The 5,145-nt window shown below is 38.5% G+C and overlaps 1 pseudogene; it reads right to left on the bottom strand.

Annotated features, from left to right (window-relative positions):
- Positions 1 to 4,297: 4,297 nt before the first annotated feature.
- On the bottom strand, positions 4,298 to 5,138 carry LOC105827158 (annotated as a pseudogene).
- Between the last annotated feature and the right edge of the window lie 7 nt (positions 5,139 to 5,145).

The following is a 5,145-nucleotide window of genomic DNA, read 5'->3' as shown; positions in this document are numbered from 1 at the left end:
TTTCCTTATTAAGTTGAAAACTTTCGCCTTTTCACTCAAAGGCAGCACTTTAGGGGGCTTCTCCTTGGCCTATCTGAATTGCTAGTATCACAGCTCTTGTGCTCTGGGGTCATTATGATGTCATATAAGGGCGACTTGAATTCAAGCACCGCGATGCTACGACAGTCAATCTGATGAGTGAACCGCCTACTAAGTGACTAATGGGCAGGGAGTATCCACAGAGTGGATCCACGGGACAAAGGGAAGGCTCACGTCGTGGGCAGGACAGAGCAGACAGTGTGAGATTTCATCATGCTACTTAGAATGGGGAGTGATGCTGGTGTTGGAAATTTCAGTCTAGATATATCTGAGAGTCCGTTAGAGATTTATATGAGGGGTAACACACTCCTCAAATGCATCTGTGCTCTCGAATTTAAAAACTGCACTCCTGTGAGAGATGTTCATGTGTACTTGGAACTTCATGCAGAGAGGTGCTGCTGATTAAGGCTGCTGAAAAACTTGCAGAGACTGAAACTGATCTTAAAACCATTATCAAAGCATATTTGGCACAACATAAAATTCGCCCTCTCCAAGTGATTTTTTAGTAAATTTACCAGGTTGTGCAACCATCACCATAAACTGTTTGAGAACATTTCTTGTCACCCCAACACAATTCCTCATGTACACCTACTGCTAATCATGATTGTCCCCTGCCCCTAGCAACCGCAAATCTACTTTCTGTCTTTATGGCTCTACCTTTTCTGGATATTTCATATAAACTGGATCACATCACACATGTTCTCTTCCGTCTGGCTTCTTTCACTGAGCATAATGCTTTGTTCATTCATCTCATGGCACATATCTGGAGTCTGTTCCTTTAATCTTGCTGAATCACATTCCATTGTATGGAGACACAAGTAAACTGAGTCTTAAGCACTCACTACATGGTATAGTTTCAATAGAGGATATACACAAGAAGAAAACTAAACTGCTGAAATTTTAGCAGCACCACAAAAATGTTTTTCCAAGACAATCTAATGGGTATAAAACATCTATTTTATAATACTGTCTAATCCATCAATAACTTGCACTTTCATTTTTAAAATAAATATTCATTGAGCTCATGTCAACTGCTGTGCTAGGTTTTGGTGATGTGGACATGGATAAGACATGATCATTGCCCTAAACAAACTCATATTCTTATGGGGAGCTAGACATGGGGCATAAAAGAAAGACAAAGAATTGGGTGTTGGTGGAATATCAAAGCAGCCAGGCCTGCAATTCTAAATTGCACACTTGTACGTATTTTAGGGCGTTTCAAAGTTCCTATTCTAGGTTCATGGTGGATAGTTAATAACCTCATTGGGCAGGAAAACAAGTCATTTTTAGGGTCTACTATTAAATCCTTTACTAGTAGTATGATTTTGATGACCTTGAATGAAGTTGTACAAACACTTGCTTGTCCAAATATACAGGGTGGAAGGTACGCATGACAGGCATCTGCATTTGTTGACCCAATATTCATAGCCCTCCTTTTCTGCTAACAGAACCCGAATTTGTTTGGGTACTAGCAGAAGTCCCTTGAGTCCAGGGAGGTAAGGTCCACCCTTAGTCCCCGGGAATGAATCGTGGTTGTTCCAAATCAGTTATTCCTCTTGGCCAGCAATTGGTCTAGGAATGGTTGTGTGGTCCATTTTTGTCTAAAAAGATGCAAAAGAGAGTCTGCTGAGTGATGCTTTTGGGAAAGTTCTTGGTTTCCTGGTGCAAAAGGGATAGACCTAACTGGCATGGAACTTCTTCCTTTTTTCTTTCGCCTGTTCTTGTCTGGAATGTGCATGTGATGTATGTAGGTGCAATAGGTACCTTGAGACCAAGAGACAAAAAGCATGAGGGTGAAAGCAAGTTTGCTAAGGATGATGGATGTGAAAAGGTGGAAGGAAACTTGGTCCCTTAAGGCATCACTGAACAGCAGCATGGACCCAGGGCTGCCTACTTCCAGATTTCTTGTCTAGGTTTTTGAGCACGGATTTTTCTGTTACTTGCTGCTAAAAGCATCCCTAACTGATATAGTATGCTTGTCAGATTTTCAAAAATTTGGAAACTGAGATGAAGGGTGAATATATGTGCTGACAGAATTGAAATTTTAAAATACGTATTAAATATTTACTAGGTACCAGATCCAGTGGTAGGTCTGAGCTGAAATAGTGTTAAAAAGATAAAACTCTATAGGGAGTAACAAAAAATACGCCATGTTTAGGTTCAGACAATCAAGTGCACAAGTACAGGACCTAAGTGACCTTGTTTACTCGAGAGTCTGTTAAAAAGAGTCCTCACCATCAGTCCAGCACAGACCCAAACTGAGGACAACCACAGGCTCTGCTCTGTGGACTGAAGCAGGGAAAAGTTATTTTCCTGTTCAATGTTCTGATTTTTTTTTTTTATTTCAGCATATTATGGGGGTACAAATGTTTAGGTTACGTATGTTGCCCTTATCTGCCCCCCACCCCAAGTCAGAGCTTCAAGAGTGTCCGTCCCCTAGATGGTGTGCATCGCACTCATTATGTATGTACATACTCATCCCCTCCTCCCCACTCCCATCTGCCCGACGCCTGATAAATGTTATTTCTATATGTGCACTTAGGTGTTGATTGGTAAAACCAATTTGCTGCTGAGTACATGTGGTGCTTATTTTTCCATTCTTGGGGTACTTCACTTAAGAGAATGGGTTCCAGCTCTATCCAGGAAAATACAAGAGGTGCTAGATCACCATTGTTTCTTATAGTTGAATAGTGCTCCATGGTATACATATACCACATTTTCTTAATCTACTCTCAATGTTCTGATTTTTAAGGGCACTTCTAGAGCAGTGTGCTCAGTGCTGACCCCGCATTTCTAGAACATTGGCAAAACAGACAATCAGGAATGATTGTGGAAATCTAACCTTGAGGGGGAAAACGGGTGTTGGGAGGTGGTGGAATGAGATCTGATACCTGCCTCTGAGTGTTTGCAAATCTCTGGACTGTATACTTAGCACAGCAGTGACCTCACATCATTGGACACAACACTGAAATTGAAAGGTTCTTTATAAGGATGTTGCACAAATTGTTACTTTCCTGAAAGGGGGATGATTTCTAAGTTTCCTTCCTGCTCTGACCTCTAGAATAAAAGAAAATTAATTGATCAATGAATTAATTATTTCATTACTTATGCATTATTTACATTATTTACAAACAAATTCTTGTCCCAATTCTTATAGGGTCTTCAACATACTTTCATTTCATCTCTTAAGCTTTGGGGTCAGAAGCTTCCTCTTTGACTTTTTTTTCCTGCTCCTCTTCTTTTTCCTTCCTTTTATGTGAGCATTTCCTTAGTTTAATATTCAGAATTTTATTTTTTATCGATACATAATATTTGTACATATTTATGGGGTACATGTGATATTTTGATACATGCACACAATGTGTAATGATCAAATCAGGGTAATTGGGATATCCATCACCTTGAACATTTATCATTTTCTTTGTGTTGGGAACATTTCACATCTTCTCTTCTAGCTATTTTAAAATATACAATATATTGTTGTGAACTAATCTCCTACTGTGCCATCGAACGCTAGAACTTGTTCCTTCTATCTAACTGTATGCGTGTACTCATTAGCCAACTTCTCTTCATCCTACCCACCCCCACCCTTCCCATCCTCTGGTAACCATGATTCTACTCTCCACCTCTATGAAGTCAAGTTTTTAGCTGCCACATATGAGCGAGAACATGCAGCATTTGTCTTTCTGTGCCTGGCTTATTTCACTTAACATAATGACCTCCAGTTCTATCCATGTTACTGAAAACGACAGAATTTTATTCCTTTTTGTGGGTGAGTAATATTCCATCGTTTATATATACATTTTCTTTATCCATTCATCTGTTGATGGACACTTCTGTTCATTCTCTATCTTAGCTATTGTGAATAGTGATGCAATAAACTTGGGAGTGTTTGATATACTGATTTCCTTTCTTTTGGATATATAACCAGCAGTGGGATTGCTGGCTCATATGGTAGTTTTATTTTTAGTTTTTTTAGTTTTTTGAGGCACTTCCATACTGTTTTCTATAATGGCTGTACTAATTATATTCCCACCAAGAGTATATGAACGTTCCCCTTTCTCCACATCCTTGCCAGCATTTATTATTTTTTAACTTTTTGATAATAGCCATTCCAACTAAGTGAGATGTTATCTCGTTGTGGTTTTGATATACATTTCCCTTTAATGTTGAGCATCTTTTCACATACCTGTTGGCCATTTGTATGTCTTTTTTTTTTTTAGAAATTATAATATTCTCTGTTGCCTCTTAATCCACTAAAAATAATTTCACAATTCAACACATTAGACAGTTTGTTACTTTCTTCTGTTTTTACTTCTTTAGGCAATAATGGATCAATCTGTAGTAACAAACCTTCACTTGTTGAACTATGAAGGAAAGAATGTACCCCAAGGGGACCCAAGCTCAGCAGTCTGTGCCTACAAACTATGTTAATAACTGGGTGCAGATTGTCAGTTATACGGTCATTTGACATATCCAACGATGCTATTTTGGTCTCGAGAAAGTTCTCCTTTTCTTCATCTACCTTACTTTCTTCCCCATTTTTAGATAATTCAAACATTTGGGGGATGTCACAGCCAATGGAATTTCAAATAAACTTTGGAAATCTTTTTTTCAGTTTCTTCTTTAATGGATTAAGCTCAGGCATTATTTCTGGAGCAGCTACATAAAAGTGTACATGAATTTTGTCATTCAAACTAATCTGGATCAGATTAGTTCCTCCTGTAAATGCAGCTCCATTTTCTTCTGCTATTTTAAACTCCGATGGCTTCCCTGTACATACAGCCTCTTTATTGATTTCTGAAAAGAATGAGTGTGGTAGACTAAGAACACAGCAAATGGCTCCACTTTTTTCTTCTTTCCCAGTGTCATGTCCACTGTCAAATCAAGACAAACACCTTGCTTTGGATTAGTAAAGTCAAGAATCTGAAAATTTTTAAGTAAGTAAATAGGTTTCTCCACCTCATATATCTGCCTTGGGTAGAAAATGTTAAATAGACATCATCCTCAGGTTTGCCTTCCATGGAGGGGTATGACTTTATTTTTTCTATTACATCTTTTTTTTTT

Source organism: Propithecus coquereli, unplaced genomic scaffold (genome assembly GCF_000956105.1).
Source record: "Propithecus coquereli isolate 6110/MARCELLA unplaced genomic scaffold, Pcoq_1.0 Scaffold98, whole genome shotgun sequence".
Taxonomy (NCBI): Eukaryota; Metazoa; Chordata; class Mammalia; order Primates; family Indriidae; genus Propithecus; species Propithecus coquereli.
The sequence above is the reverse complement of the archived record's forward strand: the minus strand, read 5'-3'. Positions and strand labels throughout refer to the sequence as shown.